Below are 18,340 nucleotides of genomic sequence, written 5' to 3'. Positions count from 1 at the left end.
CAGCTCCAGATTGTGCTGACTGCACCAGAGTACCAGCCGCTCAACTTCCTGCCGATATGCAGACTCATCACCATGAGGCCAATGACGGTTATGTCATCTGCAGACTTTAGGAGTTTAACAGCCGAGTTCTTGGAGGTGCAGTCATTGGTGTAGAGAGAGAACAATAGTGGTGAGAGGACACATCCTTGAGGGGCACCAATACTGAGGGACCGAGTGTCAGAGGTGATCCACTGACAGATAGCTGGTGACACGCTGATCTGGGAGAGTTTCAGCATAATTGAAAAGCCAAACAGTCTAATAGGCAGAATGACAGAATGATGTATAAAGTAGGGCTGCTCAATTAATCGAATTTTAATCACGATTACGATCTGGGCTTTCAACGATCATTAAAAATGACTGAGCCGATTATTAGCCCCTCCCTCATTTATCCGCGACACCTTAAAGGCCGGTCCGTGAAAATATTGTCGGGCATAAACCGTCTGTGGCGCAAAAAAGGTTGGAGACCGCTGATTAAGAGGACCCGAGGGAAGCTCGGAAAGCTAAGCAGAAGTTATTTGGAGAGGAGAGTGACTGCCGTTGGTTGAAAAGAGTTAAAAAAAAAAAAAAAAACTTCAGTGGTGTTGCACACTATTTTATATTATTTTTTAAAGTCATTGTTAACCCTTTAAAGCCGGTCAGAGCAGCACGCTCCGTTTTGCGTAACTATTTTTAAATCCCTGTAGAACCTGAACCGTGTAAGCTAGCGCAATAATTTGTTTTGCATATGAAACCGGAGGAGTTGTACTTACATCTTATGCCATCAGCTTGTCCTCGGTCACGGTTTCGTTCCACATATAGCTTTGCAAAAATTGCATAAAAAGCGCTTGCAGGAACAAAAACATAATATTCCAGAAACACGCTTTGCCGTTCCTATCAGCTGTTCGTAACACTTCCCACAGTGAAATGATGCACCTGCTGTTTTCTTTGCAAATTTGCATCATAGGATTGTTTTTTGTTTTTCCTGCAGTATATAAAAATTGCTGTATCTCCAAAATAAAACTATGAAGACACTCAAAATAAATTTCCTGTGGTGGGAAACTATTTTTTGCAACTTTTTTTGTATTTAAAGTTTTGAGGGATAAACCTCTTAAACTTCTCCAAGTAGAAATATATGTAAACAAAACAAAAGCGATTTTCAATTTTTTTTGTAGTTTATTGCACTTTTTTGCAATTTATGTAATTACTATGCACTTAATGCATACATATTATTAAAATATGGGCTATAACAGTTGTATTGATGTATAGCAACTTGAAATGCTCCCACAAATGGCACTACAGCATGTAAAAATAATAATATAAGCTCTGGCGGACTTGGTTCTATGGTAGGTCTTAAAGGGTTAAATAAATATCGTCAAATAATCGTGATCTCAATTTCAGTGAAAATAATCGTGATTATCATTTTTGCCATAATCGAGCAGCCCTAGTATAAAGCACTGAGAGCAGAGTTTGAATGGCTCGAAGAAGATGGGTAAGGAAATTATTGGACCAGAGTGAAAATGACAGAATTGAGTTTACGAGCAATGGAACGAGCAAACATTTCGACTGAACAACCACTGGCTGGTGGTGTTTTAATGAAGTCTAGTCATGGTTGAAAAGTAGTTCCAAAAAGAAAATTGAACCACATCATCACTTTAAATCTTCAATGTTGCCTAGACGTCATTGTTGTCCTTCTAAAAGAATTACATTCAAGAAATGGATTACACTTTCCAATGATTTGTAATTCCCAGCAGTGACAACAGCAGTGTTTTTAGATCTGGAGTTCTTTAATAGCTTAAACATCTTTTAAATTCATGCATATGTTTGTGAACAAGAAACCATTAAGTGTTTATTCTCTATTTTTAATACTTACATTGAACACATTTTTGTCTCATTCAAACATTCAGAACAGACATTCTTCCTGATTTGACCAAAACAGGCATTCCCCCTTCTTTTCCAAAAAGAACTTGCTTAGTAAAATGATTTGTTTTATCTAAAAAGCTTGTTTAAAAAAGATAGAATTTTTATGAAAATTAATTGGACACAGAAGACAGATGACAGCAAGTCTGGATTTCCACTATTGCAGCAGTGGAATAACTAATACAAAAACACAGTGTCATAGTGATTCATAAGTCTGACCACAAATATCCATAATAGGCCTTCCTGCATGAACAAACTTATTTCAAATTTCCTCTCACCATTCAGGTACTGTGACACTTACCACAGTTGTATGAAGGGAATCAGTGTTCAGCCTTTTAATTATGTGCACCTCCTATAACAATCCAGAGTTTTGAACAGTAAACAAAAGCTTTCTACACTATCACCATTGATACAACAAAGGTCGCAATTTACAGCTGTTTGTCAGATGACATAAATGAAGCAATTCTTTTTCAGCTAGTAGTTGATACGTGTTTCTGTCATGACTTTTGAAAATATTCTCCTTCCTGATGGTGAAGTTAGATTGCTGTAATTGCTCTGAAGTTTGATGTATAATTTGTATGTGTAATTTTTCTTCTCTTTTGTACATCTAGCTCATCAAATTTGTAATGATTTTTCTTCAGGTTAGATGATTATTAGCACTCTCACATCTGCCAGAAGAGTCCAAAACACTTTATTTTTCGAGATTCATCCAAGAGGTCACAAAAGAACATCTAAAGAACTGTAGGCCTCGTGTTCATGATTCAACAGTAAGAAAGACACTGGGCAAAAATGACATCCATGGAAGAATCCTGAGGTGAAAAAACATCTTTAAGATCTGGAAGATGGACAATCAAACATGGTGGTGGTAGTGTGATGGTCTGGGGTTGTTTTGCTGCTAAATTATAACAATTTTGCAAAGAAGAATGACAAATTTACAGTTACCATAAATATTTGATTATAGTTCTTGCTGCCAAGGGTGATACAACCACTTATTAGGTTTATGGGGCAATTACTTTCTCACACAAGGCTAGGTGAGTTTAGATAGCTTCTTTCCCCTAATAAATGACATCAGCTTTTATAATCTACATTTTGTATTTACTCTGATTATTTTTTGTCTAATATTAAACTTTGTTTGATTATCTGAAACATTTGTGTGTGCCAGACAAAGAAGAAGAAGAAAACAGGAGTCGGGCAATTGCTTTTTCACAGCACTACATAGTGGTGTTGAAGAAAGAGAGTAAACACAAGTTCTAAAATGTCAAACTATTTATTTCAAGCTATATTAATCGATTTTTAGCCACACAGTGACTGTGACACTTGCTTTGCAGACCACATTTACAACATATATTCCATATCTAGCAGTGACAGATGAATGCTAACATTTACTTTGGGTCCTGTTTCTGACCACCCAATGAATGAAAGGCCAATATTAGCTCTGTTTTGGTTTCAAAAACTCAGAGGGTAATATTTGTCTACCTAGCTATTACATGTATCACTCTATTTACCCGCCTGTTACTAACTTAGCTCTGGACATGTTACTTTGTCAAAGCTTTTTTTTTTTCCTAAAAAAGCTCATTCAAGCTGGTAACTCGATAAGCATTGGAGGAATGAATCACAACACGAGCACTATGGGCCTAAAACCCAAACATTAACTGGCAAATTACTCTCCTATTTTTTCCTTTCCGAGCATCCACTTCTACCATTAAACATAGTTTATGATACACTTCTAACACTCAGTGTTGATTACTGCAGCTTTCAGTGACTGAAAAAGTGATTCTACAGTATGGGCATCGTCTAGCTGTGGAAATGCCAAGCAATGTCACTTTAGCTATGCATCTAAAAAAAAATATGAGAATGCTATTAATTCCTCTTCGTGCTCTATTATAATCCACTTGCAACAGCGTTCTCTAAAAACATGCACAATGGGATAATGGTATATGCTACGGTTGGACCACCTCATTAAGGCTGTGTGTCCACAGACGGTCCAGTGGTTATATATCGTGGTTGTTGCAGCATCTAAACACGGCAGTGGCTCCTGTTAGCCCAGAGGGTGACCTCCCTAACCTCTCCTGTTTTCCTAGTGCCAGCAGAACAACACTGTAGTATTTGAAAACCCAGCAGAAAACGAGCCTCCTTTAGGAACATGAGTTATTTTAGGCACCAGTAGTGACAATAGAAGGGAAGGGGTGGTTGTAGTAGGTTGGACGCGTTTGCGAAATCCAAGTTCTGGGTGCCAGAGGAGTTCATGGGAGAAGGCTGGCTTTTTCATATGTGCCCACACACCCCCATGTTCCCTTCACCCCCCCACGCTCAAACCATCAAACCATGGCGCTACAATCATTTAATACTCCATCATTATTGGGCTGTCTAACTTCATAAAACCACACACATGATTTTGGTTATGTTGTAGTGTAACCACATTCCCCCCTCTCTTACTATTACTCTTGTTTTTACGATGCTTGTATAGAACTGCCTCTGTTGATGTTTTGCTTCTGAAATGTAGCACAAGGACTGGAGTTTCTCCTGATGCTGCGTCAGAGCAAAACCAGCAGCGACGTAGACTTCACCTACGAGACCTTTCGAACCCCGTGTCAGGGCTCCAGCAACCTCCCACACTTGGCTGGCCGTCGACTGCTCTTGGTATCGGCTCTGTGGTATAAAGTGCTCATCTCTCAGTCAGGGGCTCATTAATACACCGTGAGAACCTGTGTTTAGCTGTGGGTTTCCTGTGCCCTCAGCAATTTCCTCCAGGAGTCACAAGCTCGCCGCTGCAGTAGAGAAACAGCAGTGTTCAGGTTAACATGTGTTTGTTTGGACTGTAAGCCCACACTTTTATTCATGTCGGTCTGGTTCTCAAGTGCGCGTGCACATGCATGAATGTGTGTTTGAGTGATATCCATACCCCTGTGTTTTGCTATGTAAGCCTACAGCCACAGAGTGGATTTGGATGCTCTTTCAGATGCTGAAAGACGGCCAAAAGCCCCGTAGCTGCTACAAAGAAGAAGAAAAATGAGAGGAAACATGAATGAGAGACAAAGAGAGGAAGAGAAAGAGAAACCCAAAAGTGCCAATATAACTGCATGCAAAGATAAAACTTGAGACGGGGTGTTTACCTTTGCCACCAGCCAACTCTTACATTGTTATGAGCAACTCATTATCTCTGGTTTTAAGTGCATTACTAGTGAAACATGTCTGTATACTTACTATGATACTGAACTCTGCAACCTCACACTTTTTTGTGAAACTGTGACGTCGGCAACTTATCCCATTGGAGGGAAGGGTCATGGGTTAAAGTGCAGGGTTCAGAAACTGCAGGACTGTGGAGTCACAGTGAGCAGGGTCTGGTCAATATGGTTCTGCCCATTGCTATTTCAACTTCAAAGCAACCAGAAAGATTCCACTGGATTCAGCCTGTTTTTCAAACCAGAAGGGTAGAAATGCATAAATTAGAGAAGCCAGATATGAGGAAATGGTTGCACTGCTGCCTGGCATAAATATCTGATGGCACGCATCCTGAGCACAGCTGTTGTAGTAGGATTTGATTGACAACAACTTATCTTCTCGAGGTCATTCAGACTTTAGAGAGACCCTGAACACCAAGGATATAACAAGGCTGGATTTTTCCACTGTTTATTTTTTGGGCTCTTTTATCTGATCGAGAGACTGCTCTTTAAGACACACGAAGAGCAAAGAATTGTCTCTTTCCCCTCACTCCCACATCCTCTGTGGTAAGAAGGTCACTCCAAGTCTGCAATAAAACACACACACATGGACACAGTCAAACACACACACATTGCCTTTCTGATTGCTTTGCTCGTAGCTCAAGAACTTTTTGGGCTGCCGCCTCCATAGCAACCCCAGTGTTTACACCCCCCCCCCCCCCTCCCCCGGCCCTCACATCACACCAGGCTGCGGTTTTATCAAAACTACATATTTGAAAAGAAAATTGGAGTGATGATCAGCCCAAACAGGGATATTCCAGACCATTAGGCAGATCCTGTTTCAGTTGATGTGAGTGGGCTGGGGAGTGTGGGAGAGTCGGGGTAAAGACTTAGCAGACTATAAGAGCAGGCACTTCTGCACTGTGTGGAGGGAAACACTAAAATGACAAGCGACACCAGCAGAATCTGCAGCACAGATCAATGCACAGCAAAGTGTTATTTATTTTAAAGTGTTTCATGAATGAAGCATTGCCACTTAAAGGTAGGCGTATTTATAGCTATTATAAATATGTTCCAGAGGGTACCAACAGCAGACAGTTGTGACAGTGCAATTCAGATCATGTTATGGACTAAAAAAGTAATGTATCAAGCAATGTCAAAAATTAATTTCTCCTGGAAGTAATTAAATAACATACTACATTACTTTTAGGAAAAGTGATGAGCAGAGTGTAATACGCTACTTTTTTGCCACTGCAAATGTGTAACAAGAGAAAACAAACCGGTCTGTGAAACAACAAAAATTCATAAGGACAGAAAAACCCAGATGGAGCCTTCATGCTTTGTCAGGAGAGGAAAGCCAATGCCAATATGATTTTCAAAGACCAGTAATTATCTATGATACAGACACTAGCACTCCTAAATGCTTTCATCCTGAGCTGCTTCCACTTTCCTGCCCTGCCTCCATCTTTCATCCCAGCTCTCAGTCTTAAATGTCAACAGTTTTCTTTTCTAAACAGAGATACCAGTGGAGTATTTTCCAGTGAAAATACGAAAAGAAATGGCACTGGTCATGATTTTTGATCGACATAAAGATTAGCCTGTATTTATCAGGTATGGTCACATTGAATTTCAATAAAAGACAGAACCACTTTCTAGTTAGCAAAATGCAACAATTGATCAGAATAATTAAATAAATATGGTAGATAAATGGGTGCAGTAGTAAGTTAAGATTAATAAAACACCTACACATCCGTGATATGTATCTCCTATTCCACCACACCCCAAAGGAGCTCTGTCGGATTGCGATTATGGTGACTGTGGAGGCCATCTGAGCATGGTGAACTCATTGCTGTGTTCAAGAAACCAGTTTGAGATGATTTGAGTGGCATTATTGATGTTATGCAGCTGGAAGCAGCCATTAGAAGGTGGGTACACTGTGGTCATAAAGAGGTGGATATGGGCAGAAACTGCTAAGGTGGTTGTGGCGTTTAAACATTACCCAACTGGTACTAAGTCTGCCAAAAAAATATTAACCACACTATTGCACCACTACTGCCAGCCTCAGACTCTGATATTTCTTTAGCTGTGGGTCAGTTTAAGCAGTACTTTTTTACTCTAACTGAGCACTTTTTACTACAAGTTTCTGAAATGCTCAGACCAGCTTGTCTTGTATGGGCACAACACCTTTCTTCCACATTCTGATGCTCGAGTTGATCTTCCACAGGCCATCTTGACCATGTCTTCATGCCTAAATGCATTGAGTTGCTGTCATGTGAACTGAGGTAGCTAACAACATAGCTGGTGAGTATAAAACTTTGAAAAAAATAAAATATGATTCCACTATTTAACATCAGGTAATGAGCTCTAAGCTCATAAGCTTAAATTTGATCTTCACAGTTAATGCAATGTAATATTCCTGTATAACATTAGCCAGTATTTTATTAATGTTAGCCTTAAGGTAAGGTGGTTTCTTTATTTAAATGTCTAGTCATGTTGGTATACTTAACGGTAATGCTAGCTAGAGAACTGTCTAACCTGCCATGATAAGCATTAACTATTATGCTGTCTGAACTGCTGTCTGTGATCTGTGTTGATTTTGACTGTGTAATTATTGCTGGGGATTTTAACATTCATGTGGACAACCCTCAGGACAAAGGGACTAAAGACCTGAGTAACACTCTGGGCAACTTTGGGCTGACTCAGCATGTAACAGAGGCCACACATAATAGAGGACACACTCTTGACCTACTGATCTCCAAAGGCCTGAGCATTTCAAAGGTTACTGTGTCTGATGTGGGCCTGTCTGATCATTACTGTGTTTTCTTTGAAAGTAAAATCTCAGCCCACACAAATATATCAACAACAGTGATCACAAAACGGTGTATAACTGAACACAGTAGTGCAATTTTTAACCAGGTCTTCCCATTAACACCTGACCTGTCCAGAGGGTCAGTCAATGAGCTCGTCAATAGCTTCAATGCTAACATGTTAAATGTAATGGACACTATTGCTCCCATTAAGGTGAAGGTTATCTCTGGAAGGAAAAAGTCTCCATGGAGAAACTCCACACTGGTGAAAAATGAAAAAAGAGAGTGTAGGAAAGCTGAGCGCAGATGGAGAAAAACAAACCTCCAGGTTCATTATGACATTTATAAAGAGAAACTTCACAATTATAATTTACAACTGAGGAATGCAAGAAGGTCCTACTTCTCTGACATCATCACTAAAAACAGCCATAATGCTCGGGTCTTATTTTCTACAGTTGACAGGCTAACAAACCCTCCTGTGTCAGTGGCAGCTGAACTTCATTCGACCATGGCCTGCAATGACTTTGCCAAATTCTTCACTGAAAAAATCCAAAAAATTAGACAAGCAATTGGTACATCAACAGCAGATCCAGGATATGTACTGTGTCCACCAAAAAACTGTTTAAACACCATGAAACAGTTTCAACCTATTAACAGCAAAGACCTGGAGGACATCTTAGGTAAACTGAACTCCTCCTCCTGCTGTTTAGATGTCCTGCCAACAAGTTTTTTCAAAAAGGTCTCAAAGACTTTAGAGTCAGACCTGTTACAGATCGTCAACTTTTCTTTATTATCAGGTGTGTTTCCAGAATCACTAAAAACTGCTGTAATCAAACCTATACTGAAAAAGGACAATCTTGACAAGACACAAATGAACAACTACAGGCCGATCTCAAATCTCCCGTTTTTAAGTAAGATCATTGAAAAAGCAGTTTCTCAACAGCTCAGTTACTTCTTAAAACAGAATAATTGCTACGATGCCTTCCAGTCAGGTTTTAGACAGAACCACAGCACTGAAACCGCTCTGACCAAAGTGTTTAATGACATATGTCTGAATACAGACAGTGGAAAAATGTCAGTCCTAGTTTTACTGGATCTCAGTGCAGCATTTGATACAGTTGACCACAACATATTACTCAAACGACTGGAGAACTGGACAGGTCTTTCAGGAACTGTACTAAACTGGTTCAAAACATACGTAGAAAACAGGAAATACTTTGTATCAATAGGTAACTTCACATCTGAGCAGACAAGTATCACATGTGGAGTTCCCCAAGGTTCCATCTTGGGACCCCTTCTGTTTAACATCTACATGCTCCCACTGGCACAGATTATAAACAACAACAAAATAAACTATCACAGCTATGCAGATGACACACAAATATATATCACAATGTCACCAGGAGACCGAGGCCCTGTACAGGCTCTTGGTAAATGCATTGAGGAAATCAATGACTGGTTGTGCCACAATTTTCTCCAGCTAAACAAAAACAAAACTGAGGTAATAGTCTTTGGCGCCAAAGAAAAACGATTACAGGTCACCAGAGAACTTCAATCTATACATCTAAAAACCACAAACCAGGTGAGAAATTTGGGTGTAGTGATGGATGCAGACCTAAACTTAGAAAAACACATTAAGACAATAACAAAGTCAGCTTACTATCACCTCAAGAATATATCAAGGATAAAAGATCTGATGTCTCAACAGGACCTGGAAAAACTAGTCCATGCATTCATCTTTAGTAGGCTTGATTACTGTAACAGCATCTTTACAGGTCTACCTAAAAAATCAGTCAGACAACTACAGCTCATTCAGAACTCTGCTGCTCGAGTCCTCACTAAGACCAAAAAAGTGGACCACATCAGTCCAGCTCTGAGGTTCTTACACTGGCTGCCTGTCCGTCAGAGGATAGACTTTAAAGTTCTGATGCTGGCCTATAAAGCTCTGAATGGTTTAGGACCAAAATACATCAATGACCTCCTGACCCAGTATGAACCTTCCAGATCCCTCAGGTCATCTGGATCCGGTCTTTTATCAGTTCCCAGAGTCAGAACCAGACACGGAGAAGCTGCATTCAGCTTTTATGCTCCTTATATCTGGAACAAACTCCCAGAAAGCCTCAGATCAGCTGAAACACTCAGTTTATTTAAATCCAGGTTGAAGACTCACCTGTTCTCAGCTGCATTTGAATAAAGCACCAAATCCACACTTTAAGCTTAAATTTCAAAACTTACATTTAACTACTGATTTTATCTACTGTTCTGATTTTATCTGTTTTGATTTTATATACTGTTTTGTTTGTTTGTTTGTTTGTTTGTTTGTTTGTTTGTTTGTTTGTTTGTTTGTTTGTTTGTTTGTTTGTTTGTTTGTTTGTTTGTTTGTTTGTTTGTTTGTTTGTTAATTAGTTAGTTAGTTTATTTGCTTGTTTTAATCAATTTTAAATCATGCTTTTTATTTGTTCTTGTTTCTAATGTCTCTGTAAAGCACTTTGAATCACCTTGTTGTTGAATTGTGCTATACAAATAAACTTGCCTTGCCTTGCCTTGCCTTATTATTATAATGTAGTCAGGTGGTTAGTATAAGCCGATAAAGAGTGGGAGTGCGGGAACAATGGGATCTAGTGGAGCTGTGTAGCATGGAAAAATGACTCAGTTCTAAATATCTCCCAAGACTGGTTTGTTGATTTGGTAGATTTGTTTCATATTGGACAGGGACTACAAAGCTTTCTCTTTGAGTATTTGGCCAGCTTAATTCTAAAACATATTAGCTGATGTTACATGACTTACTGCCATGGCTGCTTTCCAACCAAGCCCAGTCATTTAGGAATTTGGCAAGCGATGCTAAAGAATCTAAACTGATGATCATTATCTTTGACCTAAACTGACAGTGAGCCCATCCTGTACTAAGCCAAATGAGTCCATTAATGTAAACTTTTCCATAATACTGGAAATGTTATAATTCCATAGCTAGCATATGTTTATACTGTCCAGTATTCTCACACAGCCTTTAAATCATCATCACCATTTGGTATGTGAGTATCTTATAAATTAGTAACTTCAACAAGATATCATTACAGATCTACAGTCTGATTAATGATATGACTCATTGTAAGCTTTGTCTAGATCTGTAATGATAAAAGGGAATTTGCTGCTCCGCCCTGAAATTTGAAAATTAAGAACAGGCTCTTCTTTTGCCCTATATTTCTTCCATCTTTCTCCAGATTGCCAGTAGTTGCAGCAACCACTTTTAGTTTCAGTGGGAAGGTATTAAAACAATCATGGTAGGACTCACACTGACTGCAATCACTCTCAGACAGATTGACAAGAGTTTGTGGTCTAATTTATAAACAGAGCCAGATTGCCAACATGCTGCAATCAGTCTGAGTCTCAGTGCTATATTGCTAAATAAGTGCCTGTCATTTTGCACATTTGAATAATCTTGCAGCAATTACTTCACTGTCTATGGAGGAATTTATAAATTTGTGTTTCAGATCTATGCTGTTGTGTGAATAGAAGTTGTTTAACATAAATTTCTTTGTGATTTCCACTGATTTCTCGCAGTTCATTGAATTATCATAATGAGATTTCCTGTTTTTGCAAACTTTCATGTAACTGACAATAATTTTGGCAGCTAGTAAGTGATAATAGTTGAATTGTTGCATTTGATATTTAGCATAGACCTCCCTCCATAACTAAATGCAATCACAAATTTATTGATATAAAACATTTTGAGATATTTGAATAAATTGTTGAAGACGGTAAAAAGTAATGCAAAAATGAAGCATAAACAGCAAAACTGACATTTTGGATGTTCGCTAGAACTTTCTTGATCTCCAAACCACATCTCTCTTGCAAAGCATTCAATCCAACACAATAAAAGATCAACTGCCAGTCTGGCTGCAGTCGAGTTAAGCTCAGAAGGGGTGGAGGAAGACAATGGGGGAAGAGGAAAAGCACCGATGTGCACCAGCCGTGACATCAGCATGAGACAACTTTTATTCATTTGGCCATTTTGCAAGGCTCTCCCAGACTTGACCTTCACTTCCTCTCTGTGGTCATCAGAGTGGCTCAGCTTTGCCCAAATAAGCCACAGCAAACTGTTATCTCCAGGGTAAGGTGTGTATTCGGAACTCCCCGAGGCCATCAGGAAGGAAGATATGATTTGTCAAGATGTTTCCTCATTCGTGTGTTGTCTTTCAAAGCTGAACTTGTGCTCACTACTGAGTCAATACAGCAGTGGGTGTGAACTGACAGAAAATGAGGAGAGACACAACAGCAGATGAAGCAACACCTCTTAGATTAACACTGAAAACCTGCTCCTGCTGTTTTCCTTTCCTCCAAAGTGGGAACAACGATGTGTAGTGTGCATGTGCAGTTGTGAGGTGTTTGTTGTTTTTATGAGTCAGACAGACTTACTACTCATCTTCACAGATAATATCTAATTTTATTTACCATGTTACCAGGTCCACACAGAGCTCCAGCGGCTGTTTTCAATCTTCAACGAGTCAAAACAGAGCTATCGCTTTGGGAAACACCGGCGGCCCCTCTTGACTATGATATTTTCCCTCCACCCAAGGTCTGCTCTGTCTGCTCATTTTGAGATAAACACTCAATTCCAACATGATTCAGCTGTTCCTTCTGACATAAACTCTTATCTCTCGCTGTTCCCCCCTCTCTCTTTCATAATTGTCTCCATCCCTTCGCTCCCACGCTGATTGTTTTCATTCTGCCAGGGTCTGAGGTGCCCTGGGAGTTGATGTGCCGGAGTTATTGTCCAGCTTATGCACACACACACTCATAGTTACAGCATCACTGTGTGGTCACTCCTGGAAATAAGCAGACAATAGCAGGGAAATGTCATGGGTAGTGACTCCATGGGATCTTTCATTAGTTGTGACCTTAGTCATGAAGTCAAAAGGATTAAAGAGGTCTGCCGCAATTTGTGTTACCATGACATCAGCAAAAACATCACAGCAAGATATCCAATATGTTTACAAGGCTGCCAAGTTTCATTTATCAATGGGAGTCAGACGGTGGGGGCTGGGAGTGGTGTGTGTGCATGGGGAGGTGTTGGAGCTTTGCAGTACTTTAACTGCAAAATTGTGAGCAAAATTCGACCTTAGTGTGATTTAATATAAAACTGTGACTGTGCTGAAAAGTAAAGACTGTGATACACCAGCAGGATACCATCTCTGCATAAAGTCATGAATAATTTATAGAGTAACCACTGCTGTGCCATGTTGCTTTCTTGCACAGGATCCTTTTAGGTCACCCTGTGAAGATGTAGGTATTTCATAAAATTAGAAAATGATATTACCCTCTTAAAGAGGTTTCCGAAGGGGTCACCAGAGCAGATAGATCCCTGTGGTTATTATGCTCTCTCTAACACAACTTTCCCATTATAGGAAAGTCATTATGAGACTGTAGGGTGGCTTGTTCCCCCTGAGGCAAGGTTTAGGTTGTGTCTCAGAATGACAGTTTCTGGATTTTTCATGTAAGTCTAACGTGTTATCACTACACAGTAATCAAATGCACTCAATTAGCTTATCAAAATCAGATGGTTTGCCAGTTTGCAGGTCAGAATGGAGATGTTTGGCCATAATACACATTATCATGTCTGGAGGAAACTAAATACAACATATCAGCACAAGAACTGTGAAGCACGGTGGTGGAGAGATCCAGATTTGGGCCTGTTTTTGCAGCGACTGGGCACCTAGCAGGCACTGAGTTGACCATGAACACATCTGTATAACAGAGCTGAAGCAGCTAAAGCTTCACCAATATTAGGTCATGCACCAGGACAATGATCCCAAGCACATCAGCGAATCTACAACAGAATGTCTGAAAGAAAACAATGCAGGTGACATTATGGATCAGTCAAAATCCAGATACCTACCTTACTGAAATGCTGTGGCTGGACCTTTAGAGAGCTGCACATACACAAACCTCTATAAACTGAAGAAAGGACAAGAAAGAAAGTAGAGTGTGCCAAAAGTCCTCCACAGTGATATGAGAGTCATGCAGAAAGTGATTACTTCAAGTTACTGCTGCTACGGGTGGTTCAACAATCACAGGTTGTAGATGGAAAACACTGAAATAAGTGAAGTATTTGCTATGTGAGTCAAAATAATTGTGAAAAACTAATACTTTACATCTTCTTCAAAATCAGTTCAAACAGTAACAAACAATGAGAAGAAGCTCATTGCCCACCATAAAGAAGGTGTTAAAGTATGAGAAAATATATTAATTCCAATACAGGTGGTGGCTGTATGTAGACAGGTGCAAGCAAGTTGTGTGCAATGTAAATAGTTTGAATGGGCCTCTTTCAGACATCCAGTAGAAAAGCTGCAATAAGATCCAAATGATTACATCTTCCAATCCATAAACATTTTCAGTATTACACTTGGATTCTGAGCTTTTTGGATAGCAAGACTGCAACCTCTGCCTAAAAACAATTGATCTCACGATCCAGGAGAAAATTAATTTCTGAATTATCATGTCAGAATCTGTTGAAATGCCTCATTGCTCTCCAGCGTGACCTTAGACCCACCTCAGTGATTCAGCTTCTTGGCCCATTAGGCAAGCACACCTATTAGTCCATGGTGATGAAAGAAAGAGCAGATGCATCAATAAGAAAAAAGACTGAAGTAAACAAAAGACTAGATGATGTAGCTGGTTTTCCCCTTTCCAGCACAAAGCCTAGTACAGTATATCATGGATTCCATGGGTCTGAGTCAAACGTACCCCCTCCTCTCCCCTCATCCAGTGGACTCTCCCAACAACCCAGCCGTTTGTTGCTGTTGAGAGGGAAGTGATGTCAGTGAATTACAAGTCGACACAGTGGGGGGAACCCGAGAGGATGCACCCAGCCAGAACCCTGCCTATATGATGTCAGAGACTGTGTGTGTGTCAGACATCAGCCCACACTACTGTGGAACAGACAGAGGGTATTATGGTACTGGGCTCCTGTCTGTCTCCCTACATTGCTGAGTGATTATATTCTACACAGTAACTGCTATACATATTGCTACGCTGACAACATTGTGCGTGTGTGTGTGTGTGTGTGTGTGTGTGTGTGTGTGTGTGTGTGTGTGTGTGCACTTCTCAGAACTGATTAATAAAAGCATCTGATTTTCTGCTTTTGTGTCAGAATGACATTCCTGCGGCCTCATCTCTGTTGCAATCTATGATTGAGGTTTTTGTGGTCATGTTTTAGCATGAGTCTTATCCGTAACCAAGTTTCATCCCAGCTGCATGTGGTCACCTTAAACTGACGCATTGTACGTAAGAATAATGTGTGTCACCTAACCATGGTGTTGCTTTCTCACATATCCAGTACATAAACCGATAACATTTCTATAGCTTCCACTGTCAAGAAGAGAAAGAAAGGGTTTAAAATGTTATAAGTAGGATAATATTAACAGGCATACTGTGAAATGGTGGTGTTAGCCTACATGGGTTTTTGTACTGTTAAATTAATTTAAAAAAAAATCTATGGATTAATTCATCTTGACTTATTCATGAAGTAAAATCAGGCATCCCAGACACAGACTGCATTAAAAACATGCAGGCATAGATAAATGGCTGAAACTATTGCTAATGCGTAATGATTAGCAAAACAAATCATGACAAACACCTGTAAGGTAAATTTAAATGTAACGAATGAACAGATACTTAAATCGCTAAAAAGTGTTGATGAAGTATGTTGATGAAGCCGTTTATGTACAAGATGGGGGTGGGATCACATCAGGGATCGCCTCTGAGCTCCTTCTTGCTTGTGATGGTGATGGACAGGCTGGCTGATGAGTTCAGGAAGGAGTCTTCGTGGACTATGATGTTTGCAGATGGTATTGTGATCTGTAGTGAGAGTAGGAGGAGGTGGAGGAGAGCAGAGGAATGAAAAAAAATACATGTGAAAGAATGAGAGGGAGGCAGGTAGGAAAGTGAAGTTGTAAAGAGCAGAGGGCCTTAAGGTAGATGAGTTTAAATTACAGGGAACAACGGGCAGTGCACACGAGAGGTGAAGAAGAGAACGCAGGCAGGGTGGAGTAGGTGGAGACAAGTGTTAGGGCTGATATGTGACAGAGGGATAGCAACAAGAGCGAAAGGGAAGGTTCACAAGATGGTAGTGAGACCTGCATAACAAAAACTTAAGACTTAAGTCAGATTGAGATCCTTTGAAATTTCATGTTCCAATAAGCCAAAATTCCTCCAAAAGGATATGAAAGAGTTCTTTTTCAGATTGCAGTTATTGATGCAAAGGGTGGCACAACCACCCATTAGGTTTATGGGGCAATGAGTTTTTCACCTAGGACTAGGTAGGTTTGGATTGCTTTTTTTGCCCTAATAAATACAATCATAATTTGACAGCTGCATTTTGTGTTTAATCACCTTATTTTTGTCTAATATTGAAATTTGTTTGATGATCTGAAATATTAGGAGTGATAGAAAGGCATGTCACTTCTAATATAGGAAGGATGCTGTCTTTCTCAGTATGCCATCTCTTTTTTTTTTTTACCCCCATACAGTTATTCCCTAATTTCAAGAAACCTCCTGGAAATGACATCACTCAGTCAGGTCACCCACAAGCTGAGCAGCCCATATGTTTCTATGGTTGGTCTAAGAGCCTCTTGTTGTCTGTCAGTAGGCTTGCCAACACTCAAGAGATCAAAGATGTGCTTGTCAGACGCATTCCTCTCCCTATCTATCACGATAAAGCCTGCAATTAGGTATTCCCACCTTCCCTCCTCCCTCTCTCTTTCGTCTTTTTTCTTCCTCTGTGTCAGACAGACATCTCCATTCATCTGCTGCTAAGAGAGCTGTATCCTGACAGGCTCTGGCCATTGTACCAAACATTACCCAATTATCCATGTGTGTGTGGTACGATCTAATCGCACAGCAACAATGGTTGTTTTGTGCTGCCGTATCCAGGCATAACCATGAACTGTTATTGAAGCCATCATTCAATAGATACACAGCCCTTCTGTTTTCTTTGAGACATGCAGCACAGATAATGAGGAGGAGGAGAGCTGCCTCGCCTAGTAAAGTGACACCTTTATTTTAGGTCTGGAGGAAGCTGCAGTTTAACAGCAGTAAAGGTTGTCATCAGTGAGAAACTCACCCTTAATCAGCATCCAAGAAATGCTTTTCATCCAAGTGCTTGAAACAAATTGGTAAGGTGCTTTGCTGACAGTGAGATTGTTTTTTGATTTTAAATGATTAGTTGCAGCTTAGAAAAACAAAAAAGGTTCTGTGGTGCAGTGGTTAATGTAGTCAGCCTAGGTTTAAACGATCCCCAGTTCAACACCTGGAAGAGACATGAGCGGACTCCTGCTAGCAAACTGCTAGTGCTGGTCCCAAGCTCAGATATACAGGAAGGATATCTGGTCAAAGATTGTTTGCAGTGTGGTTCTTGAGGAATTACTTCTATTAAAGTGGGTTTCCTTTTTTTTTGGTACCACAGGGTGGAAATTGCAGGGACCCCTCCTTCAGATAAAATAACATTGAAATTAAAGTTCTCATGCTAATTCTAGATGTAGAACAATACATCGTGACATTATTTAAGACAAAAAATTTTTACAACACGAGTAAAGAGCATAATGGCTGCATGTTTCTACCAAAAAAATATGTTCATTTCCTTTTCGGAAAACTGGCAGACTTTACCTGTAATACCTGTAATACAACACTTCAGCAATGTGAAACGATACTCTGCGTGCTGATACACGGATGTGTTCTCACCATTAAGACATTAATCAAAACAAAAACAAAACTAGAGCACATGAAAAAGCTTTATTGTCACACCAAGCTTTGACAAATAAATGTATAGTTTCTGATTTCAAGCTTAGAATGTGCAAACTATTTAGCAATGCCACTGGGAGAACAAGTAGTGAACTCACTGTTATATGACTTATTATAATTTATTAAATATCTTTGTTTGGCAGGATCTTACAAGGAAGCAGGAAAATACACAAGTGAGAAGAAGTAAGGTACAACTCTCGAATCTTTTTTGTTGTTTTTTTCTTGTACAAACGCCCCAAAATAAGAGTTAAAGAGGGAGGCAGAAAACAACAATGGGAACGAGTGTAACAAAAACAGATTTTACAGCATCTGCTTCTAAACAGCAGTCTCAGCAGGTTCAGATTCAGCTTTCACAAACACGACAACATTAGCGCTACTGTAGGTCATGTGGGGTGAGCAGGAATGTAAAGTAGATCAAGAATGAAAATAAAAGAAGAGGGGCAGGGTGCTGGGAAAAACCTGGGAAAGTCCTACAAACTAGGCAGTCACATCAGGAGAGAATCTATACAGTGAAGCACTCAAGTGTCTGTGACTTTTAATACATTCCTTTAATGTAAACCAATATATATACTGTCCCTCACCTCTCAGGTTAATACTTCAATGTGTGATTTCTGCTCCCTTTTTATTTATTTATATTTA

Source organism: Copadichromis virginalis, linkage group LG16, assembly GCF_057382275.1.
Source record: "Copadichromis virginalis isolate Kocher_CV1m ecotype Utaka linkage group LG16, C_Virginalis_male_GT1.1, whole genome shotgun sequence".
In the NCBI taxonomy this organism is placed as follows: Eukaryota; Metazoa; Chordata; class Actinopteri; order Cichliformes; family Cichlidae; genus Copadichromis; species Copadichromis virginalis.
The sequence above is the reverse complement of the archived record's forward strand: the minus strand, read 5'-3'. Positions refer to the sequence as shown.